Raw genomic sequence first — 12,747 nt, forward strand, 5'->3', positions numbered from 1 at the left:
TGGGAGTCTCAGAAAGTTGCTGAGGGTCACAAGTGTCCATGTGCCTGCCCAAACTTCTGACTTGGTCCACTTAACCCCTGGACTGCACCCTCAGGCTTCTTAAACGGATGGCTCCATTCCTGCTTTGGCATTCTGTAAGGTTGGGCTTCTGTGCCTTCAGCAGTCTCATAAAAGCTTCTATGTGTTTGGGCCATGGGGGCTGTATTTATATGGGACAAGCATGCTTGCCTGTGTATAATGAAAGTATTGGGGGTGGGGAGTCCTGTCTCTGAGGCTGAATGGAGGGCCTGGCACGTGAGGATCTAGGCACTTTTAGTGGCTACATCCACTGGCCTCTTGAGTCCTCATGCTTCTTGTATCTGCATCTTTTAGCAGAATGCTCTGTGCCCCTGAACCTGCTCTCCTCCCTAGGGCTTCTGGATCTTGCTCAGTACTGGTTCTCATCCAGCAGGTCCCCTTCTTAGTCAGCCACTCCCCAGGACACCGGAGCCCAGCCTGCAGGGTCAGGAAAGACCACCCTGCACATGGTCTAGGTCCATTAATCCTCTGACTTTGGGACTCCACAGGGCAAAGTTACAGGGATTGGAGGCTGGGAGAGTGACCCACTCCTCACCTCTGCCCCTCGAAGCTAGCTGGCCCCAGCCCAGGCTTCACTCCAGCTGCCCATATAGCCACCCACCAGGACATCAGATTATCCCGTGTAGATATGTCTGTCCTGCCAGTATATGTGTATCTGCCCCCAGCCCATCTTCCTCTGGGAATAAAGAAAATCATCATTACCATTGTCACTGTAAAAGGCAGAGTGGCTTACCACCTTAGGGCTCCACTCACCATCCCTGTGACTGCTTAGGCCAAAACTGTCCTGGCCATCAATTCCCAAAGTATAGTGAATCCCCCAGTGGGATACCTTCTAGAGTGCAGGGACTCTGTTCTTGTTCTTTGTTCTTTGCCTGTCTCCAGTGCCTGGCACGGTGCTTGGCACCCAGTAGGCGCTTACTTAATGCTTGTTGTCAGGCCATGCCTTGACCCCAAAGTATGGGTGTCCCCCAAGGCCCTGTCCTGGGCCTGGTTCCCTCCTCTCAGTAATCCCATCTCCCTGGGTTCACGATCACATCCACCTGTTGCCAGCTCCCAGCTGCCTGCTTCTCCAGCCCTGATAAGCAGAGGCCTTCAGAATTCTCCCCCTTCTCCCCACCTTCCAAGTGAGCACTCCCACCTGGGTGTCTGGATGGGGTTTCCAGCCTGCTCCCCCAAGCAGAGCTCCTTATCTGTCTCCCCAAACCTGCCCCTCTTTTGAACTTCCTCGATTTCCTTCAAAGGTGCCTCCAGTCATGTACCCTCCGAAGCATCCTCAGTTCTTCCTTGGTCACTGGCTCATAGCTGGACAATGGCCAGGTTTTGTTGGCCATTTCCACTCATGCATTCACAACACCAGAGCCCCTCTGAGAGACAGCTGAGCAGCAGCCTTCGCACCAGACCCAGCCTTCTCTCTTGCACCACTGGGAAAACTTAGCCCCAACGTACTAGTCACTCCCGTGTTCCTCCAGTGGGTCACTCCCTAGTTATGCTAGGAATTAATACAGCCTGGCATCTAAAGCCCTTCGGGGTTGGACCCCAGCTGACCTTTCCAGGATTATTTCATGTACTGTAAGTTCCTGATGCACAGACCGACTTGCCAGAGTTCTCTGCACCTTTGACCAGGCTGTGCCTCATGCCTGGAATGCTCTCTCTGCTTCATGGAATCCCCTGCACCCTTCAAAAGACAGCCAAGGTGCCAGCTTTTACATGAGGCTTTCCTGATTCCCCTGGCTATGAATGACATGCCCCTCCCCCCCCCACCAGTTTGTGTTTGCTCTAAATAGGCTCTGTACAGGTCTGTTTGCTTGTTTGAGCTCTCAGGGTAGGGAGTTTGGGATATGGGGTACCTAGTATAGTGCCCAGTACACAGTAGGTGCTGAATTAGAGGCATGTTGAATTTAATTGAGTCCTGGGAGAGGGCTGGCTTTTATCAAGGTTCCCAAGTCTCAAGTCTAACCAAGGCTTCACCCTCTACAGACACACACACACACACACACACACACACACACTGTGCAAAGGGGAACCGAAACTGAAGGCATCATCAGGAGGAAGAAAATTGGGGTCAGCCCAGGCCCCGACCCCTCCATCCCCTCCTAGGAGTCCCTCAGCCCCAGTCCTTCCCTGAGGAAAGGGAGCCCACCTCCTCACTCTGCCAGGGATTCTGCACCCAGGGGAAGAAAGTGAATGAACAGAAGGCTGGGTGTGGGGTCCCTGGCCCTCTCTCACCTCCAGCCGACCCCTTAGAAGTACCTCAATTTAAGAGGTGGGGAAGATAATGGGCAGACTTTAGTGGTCAGCCACAACTAAGGTGGTGGCCTCTCTATTAAGTTATTGCTGAGTCCTTAGGGGTAGAGTAGGGATGTGAGGGGCATCCGGGACCCCAAGGCAGATGCTGTGTAAAGAAAAAACTTTGGAGACAGAAGGGAGCTCTGAGACTCCCATTGTACAAAAGAGGGAAGAGACTGGACAAAAGCCACTCAATGTATTGACTTCAGAGGTGGCACTCGTTAATTAGTCTTGTACGTCCTAACACTGGGGGAGAAGAGGGGGGGAGGGAACAACGCTGGGACCAAGGTTGTACCTGTAGTGTCCAAAGTGGGCAGGACAGGCCCAGAGGCATATGGCCTGTCCTGCCCTGGCCCCAGCAGGAGGGGTTGGGGTCCTCAACAACCCATGGAGAAGCCCCCTGAAATACTTTCCCTTAACTGCATGAGGTGCCTACTGCCCCTATGGCTCAAAGGAGGAGACTGAGGCTCAGAGGTCATAGGAGACCCTAGGATTTAGAGCTAGAAGATGTAAAGATGACCCAGGCCACTTCTCATTGGGATTCTGGGGATTGGCTAGGACATGGGATAGAGGGAAGGAAGCCATATGTGTCTAGGAGGAGACCGTGAGCTCCTGAGGGCAGGGACTACACCATTTTGTGGGCTGGATCCTTTCTGATTCCTGTCCCTGAGTAGGCCATCACTCCCTCCTCCCTCCCCAATATGACTTCTCTGTCTGTTCAGACAAACCCCCAGGTCTTGGCCTGGACCTCAGCTCAATGAAGTAATAATCCCAGCTTCCTCTGGTTTCCCACAAGACCAAAGTCCTCTGCTCTAAAGCTTGAATTAATCAACAAGGACTTATTAAGCCCTTAGGATGGGCTAGGCACCCTCCTAGGTGTGGATCCAAAGACTGCTGGCAGAGATAGTCTTGGCCTAGCCTCAGGGAGCTTATAGTCTAAGCCCCAGAGATTTACAAAAGGCTTTCCTCACAACAATCCATCCAGAAAGGGCTTGCAAGTGTCTCCCCTCCCATCTTCCAGATGTCATAACGGAGGACCCACAGAGATCAAGCAGATTACCCAGTCACACAGCCCACAGATGAGATCCATGGGACACCAGGTTCAGCTCTGTAGTAATGATGGCTGCTGCTCCTTGTTGTCATTGCTACTGAGTCACGTCCCACTCTCCGCAACCCCACTTGGGGTTTTCTAGGCAAAGATAGTGGAGTGGTTTTGCCATTTCCTTCTTCAGCTCATTTTACAGATGAAGAAACTGAGGCAAACAGGGTTAAATGACTTGCCCACAGTTACACAGTAAGTGTCTAAGGCTGGATTTGATCTCAGGTCTTCTTTACTCCCAGCTCAGTGCTCTAGCCACACTGTACCACCTAGCTGCCTTAGGGTTATATAGCAAGAGGAGGTTATCTCCCAGGAGTCCAAGGATGCCTCCATTGTCCATCTCTACATAGGTAAAAGAAATAAATTGTCCTGTGACAATCACAGGGGTGGGGTGGGGGGCGGGGTGTGTGCCTCTCTCTTGGTTATTGCTGGGATTCTTGCCAGAGAATAGGCTGATCCTTCACCTGGAAGATGGTCATCTACCTGAGAGCTGGTGTGGCTTCAGAAAGGGCCAAGGAACAGTCAACATGGTATTCGCTGCCCAACAGCTCCAGGAGATATGCCCTGGGAGCAGAACAAAGGTCTGTACACAATGTTTGTAGAGCTGACCAAGGCCTTTGATGCTGTCAGTCGTAAGGGTTTATGGAAAATCACAGCAAAATTTAATTGCCCAAAGTTCATTAGTTCATTCTGGACAATGGATGATGTCACCAATGGAGTGAAACGAGGCTGTGTGCTTGCTCCCATGCTTTTTTAGCCATGATGTTTTCAGCCACATTGTCAAATGCTTTCAGTGAGGATGAACATGGCATGAAGGTCAGCTACTGCACTGATGGTAAATTCTTCAACTTGAAAAGGCCACAAGCCAAGACCAAAGTGGAGGGAGTACTGGTGCATGATTTTCTGTTTGCAGATGATTGTGCCCTCAATGCAGCCTCTGAAGCTGAGATGCAAAGAAGTATGGATCAATTCTCTGCTGCTAGTACGAATTTTGGCCTGACACCACCAAGAAAACACAGGTGCTCCATCAGCCACCACCACACCGTCCATACGTGGAACCATCAGTTACAGCAAATGGAGAAGTTTTCAATGCTGTGGACAAGTTCACTTACCTTGGTGTGGTGTACTTTCCAGGGATGCACACATTGATAATGAGGTTGACCCATGCATTGTCAGCTCGCTCAGTGTTTGGGAGGCTCCAAAGAAAAATATGGGAGAGAACAGGTATTAGACTGACTACCAAACTGAAGGTCTACAGAGCCCTTGTACTGGCCTCATTGTTGTATGCCTGTGAAACCTGGACAGCGTACCAGTGCCATGCCAGGAAACTGAATCGCTTCCATTTCAATTGTCTTAGGAAGATTCTGAAGATCACCTGGAAGGACAAGGTACCAGACACTGAGGTCCTTACTCAAACTAAACTGCCAAGCATTCAAACTCTCCTTCAGAGAGCACAGCTCTGATGTGCTGGCCGTATTGTTTGAATGCAAAATGGATGCTTGCCAAAAAGACTGTTTTATGGAGAACTCACACAGGGTAGGCATTCACATGGTGGTCAGAAGCAGGAATACAAGGACACGCTCAAGGTCTCTCAAGAACTTTGGAATTGGGGAAGCTAGGTGGCACAGTGAGTAGAGCACCAACCCTGGAGTCAGGAGGACCTGAGTTCAAATCCAGCCTCAGACACTTGACACAGGTATTAGCTGTGTGACCTTGAGCAAGTCACTTAACCCCAATTGCCCGGCCTTCCCCCCTCCAAAAACAAAACAAAACAAAACATATTAAAAAAAAAAGAACTTTGGAATTGATTGTGTGACATGGGAGACACTGGCACAGGACAGCTCAGCATGGCATGCCCACATCAGAGAAGGCGCTGTGCTCCATGAGCCAAGCAGGATTGAAGTGGCTCAAGATGCACAAATTTAGAGACATTTCCACGGCAAAGGTTCACACAGACTATTTCTGCCCGACTTGTGGTAGCGCTGCAGGTGAGGGGAGGTGTCTTCCAGGTGTCTGGAGCAGGGAGTTGCGTGCACTGGTCAGCACTTCACATGTCTCCAGTTTGCACACCTGGGAGGTGGAGGAGGGCTTCTTCTCTATGCAGGGCCTGGTCAAGCTGTTTTCCAAGTTCATAGACAAGATGGCAGGGAATGAAAGGTCATTTAGTCTGACCCCTTCATATGACAGATGAAGAAACTGAGGCCCAGAGATGTACTTCCCCTCCCAGCTCTGCTGTTGTGTAAGTCAGTTACAATAATAGCTGGCCTTTCTGTGGCACTTGAATGTTTGTAAACCACTTTACAGAGATCAGCTCTCTGAGGGAGGACCGTTATCACCCCCATCTCATAGATGAGGACAGTGACTTGTCTAGGGTCATACAGCAGAATTAGAACTCAGCTCGTGCTGATTGCTGCCTGACAGATTATCCTTTCCATTTTACTAAGGAGGAAGCAGGTCTGGAGAGTCACACACCTCAGAGCCCCGATGACGAGGAGCAGACCAGGGCTTATGCAATTTCCCCTCCAGAGTGTGTCTCCACTTTGGGTGACCACATCCCGGGCAGGAAGTGTCCAGTTGAGTCCCTCCCACTTTGTCCCCATCCCCCTCCTCTGTCCTCCAGCCCTCCAGGTCAGCCAGACCCAGCCTGGAAGAATAACCCAGTGCTAGATCTGGACATAGGACATAGAAGCTGAGAGGCAGATTGGACCTTAGAGCTCAGAATCTCAGAAAGGAAGGAGTAGTAAGTACTTAAGGCTCTCCAAGAAGCCTTCCCTGAGCACCCGCACCTCCCACCAGTTATTGGAGCTTTCCAAACTCAGATTATCAAGCATTCACTTGGCTGCCCACATGATATCTGTGTCCCCCTGGAGAGTGTAAGCTCCTTGAGGGGAGGTATTTCACTTGTCTCTTTGTATCCCTGCTGCCTGTCCCAGTACATGTACACAGTAGGCGCTTAATAAAGGCTTTTTCATTCATACATTCAAGCAGCACAGCTGCGGATTTTTCTGGTTTTGTTGAGACCAGCACTAATGCTTCCAGACACCCTGGAAGTCATCCTTGACCCCCTGCTTTCCTTCGCTACCCCCTCCCCAACTTAATAAATACCTATTGACTTTAGCTGGTCTAGAAAGAACCTGACGACCAAGGTAAGGGAGGTGAATCTGGGCATCACACATAACAGAATTACAGCCTTGGATGGGACTTGCATCAATCCAGTCCAATGAATACCAGAGAAATGATCCCCACTATAACATGGAATACAATGGAATAAGCACTTATTAAGTGCCTACTGTGTACTAGTCACTGTGTTAAATAAACACTTTACAAAAATCTCACTCAATCCTCACAACAACCCTGGGAAGTAGGTGCTACTATTACCCCATTTTATAGTTGAGGAAACAGGCAGACAGGTGAAGTGACTTGTCTAGGGTCACACAGTAAATGTCTGAGGTTGGATTTGAACTCAGGTCTTTCTGACTCCAGCCCTAGCCTGGCTCTACCACCTCATTGTCTCTAACGTACTTGACAAAGGCCACCCAGACTGCTTGAAGCCATACAGATAGGGGGACCCCAGTGACTCCTGACACAGCCCATGCCGCTGCTAGACAGTTTCTGTTTTCACCTGGTTACCCTTGATTTCAAGATAAAATTGGCCTCTTTATACTTTCCAGCCATTGAGTGCTTGTGCTGCCCCTTGGGCACAACAGAACAAATCTAAAGATCCCTCCTCTCCATCACAGCCTTTAAAATGCTCCAAGACAGATGACATGTCCTTCCTGAGCTTTCTGTCCTCCAAGCTAAACTTCCCAAGCTCCTTCAAACTGTCCTGTGTGGCATAAACTCCAGATAGATAGATAAATAGAGATGATGGAAGATAATAGAGATAATAGGGTAGGGACAATAGATGATAAAGATGATAAATAAATAGGCAGATAGATGGAGACAGATAATAGAAATAACAGGAGATGATAGACAGACAGACAGATAGATAGATAGATAGTGTTAGAAATATACTTGACACTGAAATTCAGGTATCAAGGGCAATTCATTATTACTGAGGAATCCAAAGGAGTTGGAAACATTCCTGGCCAGGAGCCGACTCCGCCCTATTCTAGGAAGAGGGAGTGCTGCTTACAAAATGAGATCAGCTTTATAATGTTAGACTGACACAGATTGATGCACCATCAGCTCAGTACCTCCCCTCAGAGAGCAGATTGGTCCACTCAACTCTCCCTGATGCACCTCTTCATATGTTCTTTTCTTGATATGTGTAAGCATGTCCCCCTCCCCTCATCATATGTCCCAGGTTCAAAGTGGCGGAAAACTCCTCCCTGTGGGTATGTAATTAATTAGCCAATTAAGCATGTGTGGTAGCCATTTGGCCCAGTTTTCTCTTCAACCCTGACTGTTACCTGGCCAGTTTAGACCAGTTTTGCCTATATCCAGAGTTGGTGGTTTTCAGAGAGCCCCTAGCTATTTTTTCATTGGCTGACTCCATCTACCTTAGTTAATTTTTATTCCTTTCTTTGTTCAAGCTGACACTTCATTAGTTATTCTGTGGAACTTAACTAACTTTTCTGTGGAAACCTAACTTTCCCTAACTTTTACCCATCTCTCACAATAGACAGATAGACAGTGAGATAGATAGATAGCAGACAGACAGACAGGTAGGTAGATAGTGAGAGAGAGAGAAAGAGAGAGAGAGAGAGAGAAAGAGAGAGAGAGAGAGACAGATAGATAGACAGACAGACAGACAAGCAGATAGAGGTGATGGATAAATAGGTAGATGGATGGAGATAGAGATGATAGACAGATGTGTAGGTAGACAGGATAGACAGACACTATTCTCTCTTGCCTTTCAGTTTTAAACACTTTTGAGCAGCTTTGCAGGACATCAGACAAATAGGTTCTTCACAGCCTCTGTTGGGTACTCTTCTTCTTCTTCTCTGGCCAAGAGCCTGTTTTTCCTAGATTTTAAGCTGGGTCTTGAAATCCAAATTGCAGAATATTCCATTTGGGCGAGACCCCAGTATTCTTCACCAATACTGAGAAGAAAGCTCTGCTCTGATGCATCCAATGAATGGCCATAGAGCCTGTGCTTGAAGACCTCCCAGGATGAGGAGCCCACTGGCAGCCCCCTCCTCTTTTGGGAGGCCCTTACTGTTGGAACATTTTTGCTGACATCAAGCCTATGCTTCCACTCATGACAGCTAGGTGGCGGTGTAGGAGAATTTCCAGCTTGGAGTCGAGACTACCAGAATGAAAATCCTACCCCAGACATTTATTACTTGTTTTCACTGTGGTCAAGTCACTTAACCTCTCTGTTTCAGTTCCCTCATCTGTAAATGAGCAGGCTGCAGTTACTGGCCTCCAAAGACCCTTCCAGCTCTAAATCTATGATCAAATTATCCTTGTTTTACCCTTTGGGAGCCAAACTGGATGAATCTATTCCCAATTACACATTATAACCCTTAAAATACTTGGAGACAACCCTGGTCCCTCGCCATCCTGAGTCTTCTCTTTTCCAGGCCAAACATCCCCAGCTCCTTCAACTGACTCTTCCACAGCCTGATCTAAAAGCCCTTCACTCTCCTGGCTTCCATTCTCTGGATACTCCCCGGGTTCTCTCTGTCCTCAGATTGTGGACCTATAACCAAACACAATCATGCAGATGTGTCCTGACCACGGCTGGCCTAGGACAGTGGCACGGTCACCTCCTTCTTCCTGGAGAGCTCCTCTCACATTACGGGCCATGGGGGCATCAGCATTTCTGGCAACCAAATCACATGATTCATGCATATGGAACTTGTTGTCTACCAGAACCCCCAGATCTTTTTCTGGCCTGATGATGCTCAGTCATTTTGTGCTTCTGAAAGTAATATTAGCCTAGACTTTACATTTAGACTCATTAAATTACAACTTAATTGATTTGACCGAATGTTCTAGTGCCTGTCAAGATGTGTTCAAATTCTAACTTTATTATCTGGGTGTCAGCTGCTAAAGGCCGCTAGGGGCGCCACAGTGCACAGAGCACTGGCCCTGGAGTCAGGAATGCAAATAGTTTAGCTACCCCTTCGCATTTGGGGCTTTTGTGACAAAGACTCTGGAATGGTTTGACATTTCCTTTCTCCAGCTCATTTTACATCTGAGGAAACCGAGATAAGCAGGGTTAAGTTGTCCAGGGTCAGAAAGACTTGAGTTTCCTGACAGGTATTAGCTATGTGACCCTGGACAAGTCACTTACCTGGTGTCTGCTTCAGTTTCCTGAACTGTAATATGAGGGTAATAGTAGCACCTGCCTCTCAAGTTTGTGAGGATCAACGAGAAACTGTAAAATGCTTAGCACAGTAAGTGCTTAATAAATGCTGGTTCCTCTATCCCCATTCCCTCGGTTTGTGTCGTCTGCAAATTTGATGAATGTGCCATTTATACCTTAGCCACGGATAAAAATACCACCCCTGTGACCCTCTATTGGAGACTTTCGGCCAAGTGGACGTGGCACCATGAATGACGGACTCCTCTCTGGGGCTGGACAGTCAACCAGTTCCAAGGCCATCTGACCATCCTGTGACCTAACCCCATCTCTCCGTCTTGTCCCACCGTTGGATATTCTTTTCTTAACCAACTGTTCTTGCCAGATCTGATCTTCTCCTTCTGAATCCACTGTTTGATGACAAGCGGTGATGAAAATACTGCTATGTTGTGTTAATAGTTTTCAGTTCTTGCCCTAAGTCTCATGATCGTTAGCTATGCTTTCGAGATTCCTTCTAGATGTATTATTTGTGCCCTCGGGAATCAGCAGAATTCATCTGATTTTTTTTTATTTTTTATTTTTTTTTTGCTTTTTGGCAGGGCAGTTGGGGTTAAGTGACTTGCCCAGGGTCACACAGCTAGTACATGTGTCAAGTGTCTGAGGTTGGATTTGAACTCAGGTCCTCCTGACTCCAGGGCTGCTGCTCTACTGACTGCGCCACCTAGCTGCCCCCAAGTTCATCTGATTTGATAAATCTCAGGAGTCTTCCTGCCACACGTTGGATATGTGCCATGGGAAGACCGCAGACCTTGGAAGTCTGCCCTCAGGTCAGAAAACAGCAGGCCCATGCTCTTCAGCTGGGAATCCTCATCCACTCCGCAGTCTCCTGAGTCTGGTGCCTCAGTCTCCCAATTCATAGCACCTACAGAGGTGCCTTATTTAGACCTCCTTCTATGTTCACTGGTCCTTCTTCCTTCCACTCTCTCTCTGTGGCATTCTTCCAGCCTCCAGACTCCTTCTGCAGCTGAGGATTCTTTCTGTCTTCAGATGCCTTCTCTTTGTTTTCACCTTGAAGTCTTTCTTTATTTTAAAGGGGCACCTTCACCCTCCCTTTAACTCAGACAGTGGAGAGGCATCCCTTGAGTCTCTACTTTCTTTTCTAGGGAGGAAACCAGGACACCCTCTGAGCAGAGATGGTAGTACTTGGTTGAAGCAGAACCCCAGACAGCTCATACCTGAGGAGGATCCCTGCTCTCCACCATCACCAGCAGTGAGAGCCTCGGCCAGCATCTTTCTAGACCTTTCTTTGAAGAATGGCTGTGGCCATCGATGTCTTCTGGGAGCCTACCTCCTGAGTTGGCATTCTGTTTATTTCAATTCCACTTTATTCAGTAACACCTACTATGTGTCTGTTTGTGTGCAAGGCACCATATTGGGTACCAGGGATTATGAAAACCAAGACTCACATTCTAGGCAAAACAGGAGAGGTCCCACATTTAGGGCAGAGTTCACAGCAGTGGGTGAGACTTACAAAGAGATTGCTTTAGGCTCAATGTCAGAGCTAGCCAAAAGTGGGATGGGCAGCCAAGGCCCCAGGAAGAGCATGCTTTCTTTCCCAGGAGGTAGGAACTCAAGACTAACACACACACCCTGGGTGGGGGATGCCTGGGCCACTCAGGCAGACAGATTAAGGAAAGGGGGCAGATGCTACCAGCCAGGGGAAGGCACCAGTAATAGCATCCACTGTGTGCTAAGCACTGTGCTACACACTGGGACAACGAGTACAAAGAATGAAACAGTCCCTACCCTCAAGGAGTTGCTCATCTAAAAAGGAGACAACAGCACAGAATAAACACAGAATAAATAAAATTTAAACAAAAGTTAAATAAATGCCGGGCAGTTTGAGGGCCGAGGCATGGGCAGCTAGAGGCATCAGGCTAGGCTTCACCCAGAAGGCAGCGCCTGAACTCTGACTTCCAGGAAGGGTGGGAGTGTGAGGGAGAGCAGCCAAGACAGAGGCAGAGACGGGAGATGGGCCAGCATGTGAGAGAGACACAACGAAGGCCAGTTTGGCTGGATCTCAGAGTCCAGAAACACAGGGAGGGCTCAGGCTGTGGAGAGTTGGAAAACTTCAACAGGGGAGTTTGTATTGGATCCAAAAGGTGATAGGAAGCTGCCATTGATGCAGTGGTGGAAGGTCGCAGCTGTGATTGAGCAGCAGGGTAGGATGGCCTGGCTGGGAGAGACTAGAGGCAGGGAGGCCAAAGAGGGGGCTGAGGCAAGAGGAGATAAGGCTCTGGCTCCAATGGTGATTCTAAGTCTAGAGGAGCCAGAAGAGGGAGACAATAGGTATATAGAAGTGTTGGGGTCTGGTAAGTGACAGGATAGGAGGGTGAGATGAGTGGAGAGCAGAGTACACCCCAAGGCTAAGAACCTCAGACTCTGGGAGAAGGGGGCCTTGGACAGAAGCAGGGAAGTTTGCAAGAGGGGCTGCTCTGAGGGAGAGATCCTGATTCTGTTTTGGATACTTTCATCTTCAGATTGGTCCAGGACGTTGTTTGGGAAATGTCCCATAGGTGATTGGTGACAGAGGACTGAGGCTCAGGAGAGAGACTGAGGCTGCACAGAGATGGGAGTTAAGTCCACAGAAGCAGATGAAGTTGCTGGGAGGGAGAGAAGATTGAGGGGAAGGGAAGAGGGTCTAGGAGAAAGTCCATGGCTAGAAGCTATGGTGTGGATGGAGACCCAGCAAAAAAGAGGAAGAAGGGGCAAGCGGGTAGGTAAGAAGCAGAATGGGACAAAGTCACTGTCAAGAAGATCGGAGAAGGAAGTGCCTCTGGGAGGAGAAGGTGGTCAACAGCATCCAATGCAAATGCTAGGAATGAGCAAAGACCATCAGATTTGGAAAGAGGCCAAAGAAGCATCCTGGGAGCAGGAGGGGGAAGGCCAGGGGAGGTCACGGAGGAAAGGGGAGGGGATTTCTCAAAGAGCACCCTCCCCTGACACAAACATATCCCCAACTTCCTCTTTA

At 48.8% G+C, this 12,747-nt stretch overlaps 1 protein-coding gene across 1 annotated transcript in view; it reads left to right on the top strand.

The window, feature by feature from the left end:
• The window catches only part of LOC118837563 (zinc finger protein 420-like), a 218,041-nt gene that overhangs the window by 154,030 nt on the left and 51,264 nt on the right, over positions 1-12,747 (top strand). The window lies entirely within an intron of this gene.

The sequence above is a fragment of the Trichosurus vulpecula genome, chromosome 2 (assembly GCF_011100635.1).
Source record: "Trichosurus vulpecula isolate mTriVul1 chromosome 2, mTriVul1.pri, whole genome shotgun sequence".
In the NCBI taxonomy this organism is placed as follows: Eukaryota; Metazoa; Chordata; class Mammalia; order Diprotodontia; family Phalangeridae; genus Trichosurus; species Trichosurus vulpecula.